The sequence below is a fragment of the Chiloscyllium punctatum genome, chromosome 37 (genome assembly GCF_047496795.1).
Source record: "Chiloscyllium punctatum isolate Juve2018m chromosome 37, sChiPun1.3, whole genome shotgun sequence".
In the NCBI taxonomy this organism is placed as follows: Eukaryota; Metazoa; Chordata; class Chondrichthyes; order Orectolobiformes; family Hemiscylliidae; genus Chiloscyllium; species Chiloscyllium punctatum.
The window spans coordinates 47,858,229-47,874,312 of record NC_092775.1 but is presented as its reverse complement, the minus strand read 5'-3'; the positions used below and the strand labels follow the sequence as shown (position 1 = coordinate 47,874,312).

Below are 16,084 nucleotides of genomic sequence, written 5' to 3'. Positions count from 1 at the left end.
GGGGCTGAATGCTTCATTAATGCTGTAGAATTTTGACTGAAATACTTGTAACATAGATTGTCGAGGTGGTCTAAATATTAGTATTATTATTTTTGTTTATCTGCACTCAATCACAAAGTTGCAACACAGAAATAAATATACATCAGCTTGATCTCCAAGAGACACCAACTCAAGACCACTCTGAAGTTTGCTCAGCATGTCACTCCCCTTGCATTAATAGAGGTAGTTGTAAAATTAATAAGGTGAATTCCTAGAGCTTTGGATTTGTTGGGAATTATCGAACCTGCATCAAATAGGAACTAATTTGCAACTTGCAATTCAATTATAATTCATAGGTTAGGATTGGACCAACAATTTCAACAGCAAAAAACATAATAGCCCCTGCAAAAGTCCTGACAGACTCAACTTTGGAAAACTCAGTGCAAACAGATCAAATTTGCAGATGATATTCCAAGAAGGCATAGTGAAACCTGAGTAGACTGCTCTGAAATTACAGCATGCATTGGATAAAATGTATAAATTGGCAGAGCAATGGTAAATTCAATTTAAAAGCTGACAAGTGAAATGTACCGTACAAAGAAGAAAAACTAAATAACACAGATATTTTATGAATGTTGTTGAAATAGTCACGAACTCCAGGAATCTTTGTCAGATCTGCTATACTTTCCTAATCCATACACAGCAGCAAAGCTAAAACAATCATGAACTGCATACTTCAATAAAACAATGTAACTCAAACTATGATCAAAAAGGGGTCAATCAAGCAATACTTGAGCAGGGCATTCAATCCCAGTTACCAAAACAAAGAAACATTCAAATGTTAGTGGCAATCCAGAGACAAGCCATGAGGAAATAAAAATCTTCTTTCATTCAAAGTGGCTGTGAAGCTGTTGCGTTGATGTGAAAATTCAACTACTAGTTCCTATGTATCTTTTAGTCTGCCTGTCATCAGTCCCATACCAGTGTTTGGCTCTTAACTTCCCTTTCAAGACAGGCCACTCTGCACTGTCTATAAACTGCAGTGGTACAAGAATGCAGCCCTCCAACCTTCTCAGGTCTGATAAGGATGACTATTAAATGTCAGCCTTGCCAGAAATGTCCAAATCGTGAAATTTTTTTATTTTAAATTAAGTGTAACTACATATTATTTTGGTTTGAACCAAGGAACTATTTATTTCACTTAATAATCATTGCGTTGTCAAGTGAATAGAACTAAAAATAATATAGTTTTAACATAATTCAAGCCATGCTTTAAGATGAACCATGATATAAAACACTAGTTCAGCCTCAATCAGGAATTCAGCCCAATTCTGGGCACCAAGCATAGGGAAAGGCTTTAGAGATTATACAGTACAGATTTGAATTGAATTGAATTTATTGTCACGTCTACTGAGGCACAGTAAAAAGCTTTGTCTTGCGAGCAATACAGAAAGATCACATAGCTAAGTAGCATAGATAAATAAATAATAGGAAACAGCAGCAAAAACAAAAACACAGGTACAGGTGAATGTTAAGAGTTTGAGAATCCATTCAGTATTCTAACAACAGTAGGGGGGTAGAAACTGTTTTTGAAACTGGTTGGTGCATGTGTTCAGGCTTCTGTACCTTCTCTGCAATGGTAGAGGTTGTAGAAAAACATTGCCAGGGTGGGATGGATCTTTGAGAATGCTGGCAGCCTTTCCTTAACAACAGGCCTGATAGATGTATTCAATAGACGGGAGGTTGGCCCTTGTGATTGTTTGGGCCAAGTTCACCACTCTCTGTAACCATCTCCAATCTTGAATGGTACAGTCGCCATACCAAGTTGTGATACATCCAGACAGAATACTCTCGATGGTGCACCTATCAAAGTTGGCAAGGGTATTCACGTCATGCCAACTTCCTCAGCTGCCTGAGGAAGAAGAGACGTTGTTGGGCCTTTGTAACCAGGACACCCACATGAAGAGTCCATGAAAGCTTGTTGTGGATGACCACTCCCAGGTCTTGACCTGTTCCACCTCTGTGCTGTTAATGTGTAGGGGGGCATGAGTAACATCCTGACCAAAGTCAATAATGAGTTCCTTGGTTTTGCTGGCGTTGAGAGCTAGGTTGTGCACAGTGCATCGTTTTTCCAGGTCTTCCACCTCCCGTTTGTAGCCTGTTTCGTCGCCATCAACCGACTATGGTGGTGTCATCAGCAAACTTGTAAATGGCATTAGTCCTGTATTTGGCGACGCACTCATGGGTATACAATGAGTACAGTAGGGGGCTGAGAACACACCCCTGGGGGACTCCAGTGATGAGTGCTCGTGAGGATGAAATATTGTCCCCAATCTTCACTGATTGTGGCCTGTGGATCAGGAAACTGAGGATTCAGCTGCAGAGACTGGAGCTTAGCCCAAGATCAGTAAGTTTAGTAATCAGTCTCAAGGGGAGAATAGTATTGAAGGCTGAACTCTAGTTAATGAGTAGGATTCTTAACTAGCTGCTCTTGGTGTCAAGATGTTCTAGGGAGAACTGAAGGGCAAGTGATATGGCATCTGACATGGATCTGTTGGTCCAATAGGAAAATTGGAATGGGGAAGCTGGAGTTGATTAATGCCATAGCCATCTTTTAAAAGCACTTCATGACCTCCAAAGTTAGGGCCACTGGGCGGTAGTTATTGAGACATGATGCATGAGCCTTCTTAGGCACAGGGTCTTTTGGTCTTGAAACAGGCAGGGACAGTGACCTGTACAGGGAAAAGTTGAAGATGTCTGAGAAGATCTCTGCCAGTTGATCTGCACATGCTCTGAGTGCATGGCTTGATACTCCGTCTGGTCCCATCGCTTTCCTTGGATTCACACGAAGGAAAACTGACCTCTGATGCAGTGACTGTTGGGATAAGTTCATTAGGACTTGTCGGAATAGGTGTTACCTCTCTGCCAAAAGTCTGCTCAAAGCGAGCATAGAAGGCGTTGAGATCATCTGGGAGGGCTATGTCATTGTCTGCCATCTCTTTTTAGAACCTCTGATGTCATTCAGTCCTTTCCATAGTGGCCAGGTGTCCGTCTGGGTCTCTAGTTTGGATCGGTATTGGTCCTTGGCTGTCTTAATGGCTCTGCGAAGGTCATACCTGTATTCCTTACATTTGAGTGGGTCTCCTGAATTGAAGGCCTCACACCTAGTTTTTAGCAGATCCTGTATGTCTTGATTCCATCCAGGGTTTCCTGTTGAGGAACACCCAGATTGACTTCCTCGATATGCAGTCCTCCACACACTTGCTGACAAAATCTGTGACAGTGGTGGCGTACCCATTCCAGGTACCTGCAGACTGTTTGAACATGGCCCAATCAGCCGATTCCAGACAGCACCAGAGTTGATCCTCTGCCTCCTCTGACCAGCACTGGACCTGTATCCACAAGGGGGTCTCCTGCTTGAGCTTTTGCCTTAAGCCGGGAGAAGAAACACAGTATTGTGGCCAGAGTTCCCAAAATGAGTGCGGGGAATGGAGCGGTAGGCATCCTTCACAGTGGTGTAACAGTCGTCTAAAATGGTCAGGTGGGGGAGGTAAATGTTCTGGTGGTATTTGGGCAGCACCTTCCTTAGATTGGCTCAATTGAAGTCGCCAGTTACAATAAATAGGGCCTCAGGGTGTTCCGTCTCCAGGATTTTAGTGGTGGAGTATAGCACATCCAGAACTTCCTCAACCTTTGCTTACGGCGGTATGTACACAGCAGCTAATATAGCAGCGGTAAATTCCCGTGGTAGATAGAAGGGGCGGCATTTGATGATGAGGAATTCAAGGTTCAGGGAGCAATGGCTGCCCAGAGTTGCAATGTCCGTACACCATAAGTTGTTGATTAAAAAACAAACACCTCCACCCTTTGACTTACCCGAGGATGCTGCACAGTCCATACGATGGATAGAAAAACCATCAGCCTGAAGTGCACAGTCAGGAATTGATGGGTTGAGCCAGGTGTCTGTGAAGCAGAGTGCGCAGCAGTCTGCAGTTCACATTGGAAGCTGATCCGTGATCCGAGTTTGTCCATTTTGTTCTCCAGAGATTGTACATTTGCTAGGAGTAAGCTAGGAAGGGGAGTCTTGAAACTGCGTAGTCTCAGCCTTACTAGCAGGCTGACATGCTTACCATGCTTCCTTGCAGGTTTCTTACATTCAAGTGGTCCAGCAGTCTGGTGGAGTGGATTGTGACTACTTCCGGTCAGGTGATCCTTCCTATGACACTGTGGAGCAGGTAGAACTGCTTCGGACCGTGTAGCAGATAATTTACTTTGTGGTTTTTTTAACCGGAGGGCGTTTGCTTAGGATGCAGTGGAGAAATTTCTGGTTTCAGTTGCTGCCGATTTGCTGCTTCATAGTGTAACCAGCAGGCATCCAGCAAGTGATTTTTTTCTTGATTGGCCAAAAAGGAAGCTTCAAGCATTGAAAGAATTGTGAAACTAGCCAATGTAGTTGAGAGAGATAAAGAAAGAGAGAGAGAGAACTCCTCTATTTTGAGCATCCCCTCTGCATGGTAACAAATTTAAATTCAAAAATGGCCATAGCTGCAAAGACACCTTAGTGCATGAGAAACTACTACTGGATATTGAGGATCCACAGCTGTAGCCAAATAAGCAGAGAGGGACTGAAAGGAATTCTGGAGCACGAGGTCCCCCTACCTCTGGAACCCTCTGTTTGGTGCTGGGAGGCTACTGCCAAGCAGCCGACCTGTTCCTGATGTTTATAAGTTCATAAGATATAGGAGCAGAATTCGGTCATTTGGCGCATCGAGTCTACTCCATCATTTGATCATGATATGCTCCTCACCCCCATTTTCCTGCATTCTCCCCATATCCCTTCAACCAGTTACCAAGTAAAAATCTGTCTCACTCCTCCTCAAATGTGCACACTGTCCAAGCATCTACTGCACTGTGGGGTAGTAAATTCCACAGATTCACAACCCTTTGGGAGAAATAGTTTCTCCTCAAGTCTGTTTTAAATTTGCTACCCATCATCCTAGAATGCTCCATAAAAGAGGAAGCATCCGCTCCACGTCTATTTTATCCACACCTTTCATCATCTTGAATACCTCAATTTGATCTCCCCTCATTCTTCTAAATTCCAGAAAGTATAGCCCTAAACTGTTCAATCTCTCTTTACACGTCAAAACCGTCATCTCTGGGATCAATCCAGTGAGCCTCTTCTGAACTGCCTCCAATGCCACTACACTTTCCTCAAATAAGGGGACCAAAACTGTACACAATACTCCAGGTGCAGTCTCACCAATGCCTTGTAGTTTCAAGAATACTTTTATATTCTATTCCGTTAGCTATAAACGCCAACATTCCATTCACTTTCTTTATTATCTGCTGTACCTGCATGCTAATTTTCTGAGACTCAGAACTGTTCCAGAATTCTCACAGACCAACTTGAAAATAACCAATCTTTACCTCATCCCAATTAGCCCTCGAACTCCCTAATAAGCCTCCAGGAAAAAGAGCTTAGTTTGTTTGCTGACAGGACAAAATTGCCTGCCTCCACCCATCCAGCCTCCATTCTCATTGACTTTGCATGTGAAGCCAGGATGCAAAACTCCTCTGAACTTGTTTTAAAGAATATTTTCTGGTTCATCAAAACTTTTCAATTCAACATATTCTGTCAGTGATTCTGTTCGGTCTGTGGAGACCACAAACTCTTGAGCATATACTGTATTCTCGAGTTCATGGGTTTTGATTTGGGTTGTAAATTTATCCAACTTGTTCAAATAGTGAAACTGTAATGAATAGCTCTCATTCAGTTCCTGAAGTGGAGGAGCCAATGTTGGACTGGGGTGGACAGAGTTAAAAATCACACACCAGGTTCTCCGTTCCTGAAGCACTTTCAAGATAGCTTTGTGATTTGATATGCTACCAGCAATTTCCTGAAAGATTTGCTTTACATTTGGAATTAAATGGTACGTCATCATGTTTTGACAAATATTTCTACATTTTCGTTTTCAGTTATGTGCTTCAGCAAAGACATTATCCCATTGTGGCACTGTATTCCTGTACTCACTTGTCTTGTATTATTTTAACCAGAATCATATTCTTTTGTAATACTTGACTAACTCTAAGTATCTTCAAAGCTTTCTGAGTTAAGCCAACAAACTAAATCAATAAGCGGGAAAACAATCTTGACAATTGGCACCTTGGGAGAACAGATGCTAATTACTAACTTAGCAGAGATGTATCATTTAGAGTGCATAAGATACTTGAAGTGGAATTGCAATATGGTAATAAATCTATGACTGTAAGACCCTGCTCAGCTTTTGTGGAAGGAAATGTGCTGTTCATACCCAATTTGGGCTAATATGCCACTCCAGTTGCAAACTAAATGATGTGGACCCAACCTAACTGCTCTGTGATAACCAAACAGACCATTAAAAGCATCCGGGGTAGAAAATAAATGTAATCCCTGTTAGCAAGTTCGACATCCTGAAATTCTGAAAATAAATAAGAAAAACTTCAGACTTCGAAGTTATATCCTATTGTTTCTTGAACTCCCTAAGTCAGAGCATGATTTGGAGGTGCCAGTATTGGACAGGGGTGTACAAAAGTTAAAAATCACACAACACTAAGTTATAGTCCAATAGGTTTATTTGGAAGTACAACCACCTGAATAAGGAGCAGTGTTCCAAAAGCTCGTGCTTCCAAATAAACCTGTTGGACTATAACCTGGTGTTGTGTGATACTTAACTAGGTCAGAGCAGTTATGTTGGTCAAATAAATCCTAAACTGCAATTCTACAGTTTCGCACAGCTGTGATACTGACATTAAAACAATCCACCACAATTAGTGAATGGACTGAATTAGTTATTTTTTGATCAAGGCGAGACAAGAACAATTCTGTCATTAAGCAATTATGCTTGAGTTATAGAGTCATAGAGATGTACAGCACGGAAATAGACCCCTCGGCCCAACTCATCCATGTTGACCAGATATCCCAACCTAATACAGTCCCATTTGCCAGCACTTGGCCCATATCCCTCTCAACCCTATTCATATATTCATTCAGATGCCTTTTATATGTTACAATTATACTAGGCTCCACCACTTTCTCTGGCAGCTCATTCCATACACACACCACCCTCTGCATGAAAACGTTGTCCCTTAAGTCCTTTTTATATCTTCCCCCTCTTACCCTAAACCTATATCCTCTGGTTCTGGACTCCCCCACCCCAGGGAAAAGACCTTGTTTATTTATCCTATCCATCCCTCTCATGATTTTATAAACCTCTATGAAGTCGCCCCTCAGCCTTCGATGCTCCAGGAAAAACAGCCCCAGCCTATTCAGCTTCTCCCTCGAGCTCAAATCCTCCAACCCTGGCAACATCCTTCTAAATTTTTTCAACTTTTACAACATCCTTCCGATAGGGAGGTGACCAGAATTGTACGCATTATTCCAAAAGTGGCCAAACCAATGTCCTGTACAGCCACAACATGACGTCACAAATCCTACACACAAATACTCTGACCAAAAAAGGAAAGCATACTAAACGCCTTCTTCACTATCCTATTTACCAGCGACTCTACTTTCAAGGAGCTATGGACCTGCACTCCAAGGTCTCTTTGTTCAGCAACACTCCCTAGGACCTTAAGTGTATTAAGTATATAAGTCCTGCTATGATTTGATTTCCCAAAATGCAGCACTTCACATTTATCTAAATTAAACTCCATCTGCCACTCCTCATCATTTAACATCTTAAAAAGACAGGAGAAAATTACGGCACTTAAAAAAAGTTGTTTTCAAATTTTGATATCCACCTGTTTAAAACTTTTCAGATGAATTTGCCACACTTCACACACTGTATTCAGGTATCAAATTTAAAATTTCTGTCACATTTCAAACAAAAAACGAGAAAGGACATGTATCGTTTCATATAAGTTTGTTCTTAACTTATCTATTCTTAAAGAAGATTTACAAGAAACTTACCATATGAGTATATTTTGTGAAGTATTTAAATGGTCCAACAAGCTTATACAGAATTTCACTAAGTATGGAATAGTGCATAGTCTGCTACATGATATTGTCCTTGGGAACTTGCACAACTCCTGAGCTGCTGTAAGCAATATTACAAAATATCTGTTTGTATTATTATAATTTATGTTCTCTTTATAATTGTATTCTACAATTTATATTCTGGAAAGGAATTATGGTATGAAATTGCTTTGTCCATCTATTGCTATTTTATTTTGACAATGTGCTCAATGAGACAAATTTCCTTTGTCTAGTACAGCAAAATATCCAAACAAGATAATTTTGCAATTGGTAGTTTTTAGTCAAGCCAATATAGGGTAATGCAAGCCTTTTGCAAGCATTAATGGAGATTATATGGGAGTGAAACGAGAAGGCTTGAAAATTTTTCATTTGGAACACTTAACTATATTGACTTTGAGTATGACAATAGAATAAAAGTACTTGTGGAAACTTGACCAGGAGAGCACTAAATCCAGCAGACAATCAGCCTGCCACCTACCCAACTATCCTATCCCTACCTCAATTATGGACATGCTGCTATGGGTGTGGGAAAATCAGACAGATCACCTGCCAGTGGGCCAATTGAGATCATCGTGGGTAATTAATTGCTCATAAAAGACTCGCACACTGATCAAACTAGCCTCAGAAGAAAGATCAGGGTCTTTTGCAGAAATGAACAGAGTAGGGAGTAGACAAGATTAACATGTGTAGAAATATGTCAATGTGTCAATGTGTCAACCTGTCTCTTAACCTTTTTTTGACTGGCACACCTATTGTGCATTTCCAAAGCAAGAAAATTCATGGAAAGGATATACAATCAAAAAGAAAACTCCTGTTAATACTCAAAACAAAGAAACACAAAGACGTTACACCAAGAAAAACTTCTGGAGCAAATAGCTATAATCTACTCTATTTCCATTTTCCTTTAAGCCTCGTTTCCTTCTAAGGACAGAGTTAGAAGATTATCAAGGAAAAACAATACATCTAAAACTTGGCTGGAGTGGCCAATATGCCTGCAGATTTCCCATATATTAAAATGTAATTGTTATAAGCTTCATAGCACAACTATGCCACATCTTGAAATTTGGCTTAAGCTTGATTGGGTCACTGTATGCGTCACATTTTCTAAATGAGGAAACTCTTCAGAAATCTGAAGCACAAAGGGACTTATGAGTGGTCATTCAGGATTTTCTTAAGCTTAACATGCAGATTCAATTAGCAGCTAGGAAGTCAAATGCAATGTTAGCATTGGTTTTGAGATAGATAGTACACAAGAACAGGGATGTACTGCTGAGGCTGTGTAAGATTCTGGTCAGACTGCATTTGGAATATTGTGAGCAATTTTAGGCCTCATATCCAAGGAAGGATGTGCTGGACTTGGAGCGGTGCAGAGGTAGTTCACAAGAATCATCCTGGGAACAAACAGGTTGTCATATGAGGAGCAGCTGAGGATGCTTGGTCTGTACTTGATGAAGTTCAGAAGGATGAGAGGGAACTAAGGGGCCTGAATACAGTGAAGATGGAGATGTTTCCTCAAGTAAGGGAGACTCAGCTCCAAGGGCTCAGCCTCAGTGTGAAAAGACAACCCTTTAGAACAGATATGAGGAGGAATTTCTTCAGCCACAAGGCAGTGAAACTGGGGAATTTATTGTCACAGAAGACAGTGGAGGCCAAATCATGAAGTGTATTTAAGACAGAGATAGATAGATTCTTGATTAGTAAGAGGATCAAGGGTTACAGGGAGAAGGCAGGAGAATGGCACTGAGAAACATATCAGCCATGATCAAATGGTATAGCAGACTCAATTGGTCAAATGCTTAATTCTGTTCCTATTTCTTGAGTGGAAAAATCAGATTGAAAATCGAAGTGAACTGAAGTGACAATCAATAGCAAAGTTTCAGTCACTTCTTCATACATGAGTTTGGGGCTGGTTAGTTCAGTTGCCTGGCGTGCAATGCAAAGTAACACCTAGAATGCAGGTCAATTCCCAAACTGGCTGGCATCACCATGAAGACTTCATCTTCTCCACCTTGCCCCTTGCCTGAGATATGGTGACCCTCAGGTTAAACTCACCACCTGTCATTTCTCTTGTAATGAGAGAGAAACTGTATGATCTTTTAGTACTACACAAATGTGAACATAAGTGAGCATTCCCTCAGAGTACTCACCTGCAGGGTTTGTTAGCACCTTCTTTCTGTCTTTAGATTCTAATAAAATTGTGCTTAGCTGATCAAAGATTAAATACAAGATCAAACTGTACCTTTACATAATGTTCACCATCACAAATTGAATTTTCAAAGTTCTGAATCAATAAAATGAATGATGAAGCAAAAAGTCCAGTGTTGAAGGCAATCCACTGAAGTATCAAACAATTATCATCATTTTTCACCAGATGAATTGTTTCATGAAAAAAACAATTTTTAAGTTATGTTTTAAATTGGAAAAAGGAACAAAGGCAGTGATTAAGATTCCACTTAAGTACAAGACATTTCTGGTTTCAGCTTAAACTATGTTTGTCAAAGCCCAGTTCAATGATAGGTCTGTGTTCAGACTGATCTTACGAAAACAGCCTGGAGAAACAACTGTTATAAAGTCCGAAAACAAAAAGGCATTTTTAGCTCTCCCGGGGTTTTTTCTTGGGCTGTTAACATGGAATAATTCATGAGATCAGTGTAAATGCTCAGACAAATACTCTATGGATGTCAGCTGTAAATCATTCACTATATGTTTCAGACAGGTCATTTAATACTTCCGAGAACACCAATCAACTAAGGATGTTCCTTAGAACACCACCTGGGAGTACATTCCTATCATGTGACTGTCTCACACTAAATCTAATGTCTATGGGACTAAAATATAAATGTAACAATGATTACCTTCTGTAAAGAAAGCTTTTGCTATGCAGCAGTCACCGAATAACAATCTTCTAAATATGTGCCATCACACGGGATTTTAACAGATGTCACAGGTTGAGATCAATAACCTGGTTTGTTTGAGCTACAAAATAGTTTTCTGACATACATCACAAATTTCCCTCCCCCAACCCCTAAATCTGAAGTTTGCCAGGCACCACCCTGATGCAGGTGCTGCAGCACACACAACAAATGTTCACCAGATGTATGCAGGGAACTAATGTAAAGCTGACTTGACGCCAATGTTGTCAGTCTGGTGTAAAGGTAAGCCCTGTATTCATGGGTGATACATTCCAAGACCTACCGCAGATGCCTGAAACTGCGGATAGTAGCAAACCCTAATGTTTTAATGGGAAACTTACCACCCGGGCAACCCCCTGGAATTATTTCTGGAACATTCAATGTGATATTTTCGGGCTGTGGTAAACTACAGATAACTGGAACCACGGAAACAAAATCCACAGATACGGGGGTTCTACTGTATGATTAGATTGGATTAGATTCCCTAGAGTATCGAAACAGGCCCTTTGGCTCAACAAGTCCACACTGACCCTCCGAAGAGTAGCCTACCCAGAACCATTCCCCTACGTTTACCCCCGACTAATGCACCTAATGCTATGGACAATTTAGCATGGTCAATTTACCTAACCTGCACATCTTTGGATTGTGGGAGGAAACCAGATCACCCAGATGAAACTGTGTAAACACGGGGAGAATATACAAACTCCACACAGACAGTCGCCCGAGGCAGGAATTCAACCCGGGACCCTGGCTCTGTGAGCTAGCAGCGCTAACCACTGAGCCACCGTGCCGCCCATATATTGCTTCAGCTAATATTCTCTTAACCCCACATAGCTGAATGTACATTCAGTAACAAAAAGGAGCCTTGAGCAGGGCTATTTAAAAGAAGCAACTTCTCACAGGTTAGTTTCTGGGTGATTTCTTCCAGCTTTTCTGACAATTCTACAACCTTATTTTTGCATTTTCCACACCTATTTCAAGTTTCATAGTGCATAATTCGCTAGACCCTGGGGCAGTTCTGGCAGATTGGAAAACAATAAATGTTTTCCACTGTTTAAAAAAAGTAGACAAAAAGATGGGGAATTATAGGCCTACTCCTGCTCCTGTTTCTTAATTTCCTATGTTCAAGAGGTTAGGGAATTTTGTAGCAGATGCTGAAGTACCTATTTTTGATTTGAAGACTTCTTCACAACTCCATTTCTCCCAAACGGGGTACACTAGTAGGCCCTTCTCGTGGAATACAGCTTGATTAGGAGAATGATGAGAGGCCATGCAGAATCTCACAAATGGTTTACCATAAGAAAGAGAGAGTTAAAGAGAAGAGGGACAATGTCAGCTTTGTTTAGACTGTTCAGACAAGAATTCTGCCAACAGTAACTCAGAGTGCAACAGAATAGTTCCTCATGGAAATCAGCAGCAAATGTCAACAATTATGTGTATTTCTATAATACTTCTAATGCGTCAAAATGTTCTACGATGCTTCACAGGAATATTATAAAGCTAAATTCAATACAGAAGCACATAAAGAGCCATCAGCAAAGATAATCAAAAGTTGGTAAAAGTAGTAACTTTTGGGAACATCTTAAAATGAAGAAAGAGAATTCCATTTTGAGGTTGGGAAGAATTCCAGAGCTTCAGGTCTTGGCAACTTAAACCACGACCACCAATAATAGGAATTAAAATTGGGGATACTCAAGGAGGCCAGAATTACAAGAGCACAGATATCTTGAAGTGTTGTGGAGGCTGGATGAGATAACAAGGGTAGAGAGGGACAAGATAATGAATTTGAAAACAAGGGTGAGAGTTTGCATGATCTCAAGTTTACGGAGAGTAAGGAATGCATTGACATTGATTGTACAGGTGACCATGGAAATGAACTCTAAATCATCTGGATGGTTTTTGGGCTGGAGATACAGTATCATCACGAAGGATCTCTCTTCAAAGACAGCTCTAACCCATAATGCAGGGTGTCACTGATCGAATATATTGTGGCCATTGTATGTCTATTTTGCCGAGCACCAAAACTCAAAAAGAATTCAGTAACACACAGCACATCACACAGGTCAAAGTTCACTGCACTGATCACAGTTACGAAGTCATCTTGAGAGATGAAAACAGGTTCATACACTTTGAAGCTTTTACCCTTCCACAGGTGCAGCATATCTAGAATTCTTGTAATCTACTCGAGAACAGATTAATGGATTATCAAAACACTGCAACCCCATGTGAACACTAATGTTCAAAACTAACATAGCAACAATCTGAGCCACTGGACTTTGCAAGGCAGAAGTCTAAACAACAACTGCAGCACTTAGATCTTTGATAAAGAACAGCATGACCTGTGATGGAAGCTAATATGCTGACCATCTAAAGTTGCACTGTGCTTTGTCCAGAGTTCACTGTCACCGCCATGCTAGAAAGGATGGGCTCCAAGAGCCCTTTTCCTCACATGCTTGATCCCTTCATATTTTTTGACATCGAACCAGATTTTCTGGCAGACTTGGCAATGTATTAAATAGTTTTGTTGTGTATAGCTATCAGTCTTCTTCTGCAGAAGAACTGATATGTTACCTCACCCTTCTCCCTTGTCCTGGCTGCAGCCCTGCTGATCAGGATGTGTGACCACTTGGATCCCACCTCTGATCTATCCATGCATGTGTTGATACCTGAATTGGTAGCTATAACCATGAAATTAAATGACAGGAGTCATCAGTATCATTCTCTTTGTGGCATTCTTTACCCTGTTTGGGCAAGTTTTACTTAAGCGTACTGATACTTGAGGGGAAAGGCATATGGACATGGTTATGGACAGTTGGTGGTGTGAAAATAAAGTAAGGGATACATGTTTGTGCTGTCTGCAGCTGTATGTCAGAAGAAATGATGGGGTGAAGGTGATGCAGGATGTGTTCAGAATGGTTAAATATGAGGATACCAGAATCTTCACTGGATTTAGCCCTACCACTGACCATAACCTAAACAATGGTCATTCCAATAATGTCCAGCACTGCATCTTCTATGAAGAATAAAGCATGCAGACACAAATCTCTCCTTCCAGTTAATTCCTGCTGCCTTGAGAGGTGCCCCAGTTTTTCCTTTTTTTGGCTGTTGTAAATAAATAACTGACAACGTGTGCAAGCCATGAGTTTCAGGCACAAGATCTAAAATACTAAAGTGTGTGAGGAAGACATGAAGCATGTGCATATTTGTCTGGCTATTACCTTCCATATAAAATCCAATACTGCAAGTATAGCAATGAGCACAATCCGATTGGTGTGTGATAAGAAACTATGAAAGTTGATTCTAAAGCTAACTTTATCACTACATGCATCTTTCCAGTTTGAAGGGCCCAGATAATGACCAATTGTGGAAAATTGTTGGTGAAAACATCTCTAAAGAAATAAACAATTCTCTTGACACTATTTGTGTCCCTTCAGATACTGAAGCAATCCATGGCTAAACACAGCAAGATCTGGACAATATTCAGGCTTGGGCTAACAAGCAGCAAATAATATTTACACCACATAAGTGCCAGATAATAACAATCTCGAACAAAAGAGGATACAGTCATTGCTCCTGGACATTCAATGGCACTGGCATTACTGAATACCCTGCTATCAACATCCAAGGGGTTACCATTCATCAGAAACCAAATTGGATTGGCCATATGAATACTATGGCTGCAACAGCAGGTCAGAAGCTAGGAATCTTGCAGCCATAAACTCACAAAACCCTGTCCGCAATCTGAAAAAAGACTCCACCATTTGCCTGAAGCTCCAAAAGCACTCAAGAGATTTGACACCATCCAAGAAAAAGCAGTCCACTTCACTGACACCACATCCACAAACATTCAGTCCCTCCATCACAAATGCATACGACAGCAATGCGAAAAAGCTACAAGGCAATGCAACAATTCACCAAGGCTCTTCGAACACACTTTCCAAATGCATCACTGAAAGGACAAGGGAAACAGAGACATGGGAACACCATGACCAGCAATTTCCCCTCCAAGCCACTCAATGTCCAGAAACATAAAATTCAATACTTAGAAATCTTTTTTTTTGTTTCAGCAGCAGGAAGAGCGCAAGTGTCAACCAGGAGCCTGATGGGAGGGTGAGTCACTGATTAAAAATTTACCATTCGAATATGCTGAGTGCATGCTGAGCAGGAGCAGACACGAGACTGCTGAGTAAGTGAAGTAATATATTTGGGTGGTGCATAATCTGAAACACTATTTAGGTAGTGTCTCCCACCCAACCTCCTCCTCTTATCAAAAAAACAAGTTCTCTGCACCAGATTAGTAAGGTAACTAGTTTTCTTTTATACTTTAGTTTTCTACAGCTTTTTTGAGAATTTAGAATAGTGGGAATGGCAGTTAGGGCAGTTGAGTGGTCCTCCTCCAGAATGTGGGAGGTAAAGATCACCACTGGTGTCCCTGTTGACTTCATCTGCAGAAAGTGCACCCAATTTCAGCACCTAGAAAACCATGTTAGGGAACTGGAGCTGGAGCTGGATGAACTTCAGATCATTCGGGAGGTGGAGGGGATTATTGAGAGGACTTACAGAGAGGTAGTCACACCTCAGGTACAAGAAAAAGGCAGATGGGTTGCAGTCAGAGGACAGAAAGGGAACCGGCAGGCAGTGCAGGGAACCTCTGTGGCGATTCCCCTCAATACCATTTTGGATACTGTTGGGGGGAGACAACTCCTCATTTTGTGCAATAGCCTACCAGGGGCAACCTTATCAAATGCCTTATTGAAATCCACATACACCACATCACCCGCTTTACCCTCATCCACCTGTTTGGTCACTTTCTCAAACAATTCAGTAAGGTTTGTGAGGCACGACCTACCCTTCACAAAACCGTGTTGACAATCCATAATCAACTTGTTCCTTTCGAGATGATATAAATCATTTTCTTATAACCCTTTCCAACACTTTACCCACAATTGAAGTAAGGCTCACTTACCAAGATTATTACCAGGATTGTCTTTACTCCCCTTCTTGAAAAAAGGAACAACACTTGCTATCCTCCAGTCTCCTGGCACTATTCCTGTAGACAGTGACAACATAAAGATCAAAGCCAAAGGCTCAGCAATCTCCTCCCTGGCTCTACAGAGAATCCTAGGATGAATCCCATTGGGCCCAGGGGTCTTATCTATTTTTATACTTACCAGAA

General features: G+C 41.1%; 1 protein-coding gene across 7 annotated transcripts in view; it reads right to left on the bottom strand.

Annotated features, from left to right (window-relative positions):
- The window catches only part of dnmt3bb.1 (DNA (cytosine-5-)-methyltransferase 3 beta, duplicate b.1), a 284,701-nt gene that overhangs the window by 224,487 nt on the left and 44,130 nt on the right, over nucleotides 1–16,084 (bottom strand). The window contains exon 3 of one of the 7 annotated variants that reach the window (XM_072556787.1): nucleotides 15,875–15,958. The exons of the other annotated variants lie outside the window; for them this stretch is intronic. The gene's annotated coding sequence lies outside the window, so the exon portion shown is untranslated. The remainder of the gene's footprint in view (nucleotides 1–15,874; nucleotides 15,959–16,084) is intronic. 7 annotated transcript variants of the gene reach the window in all.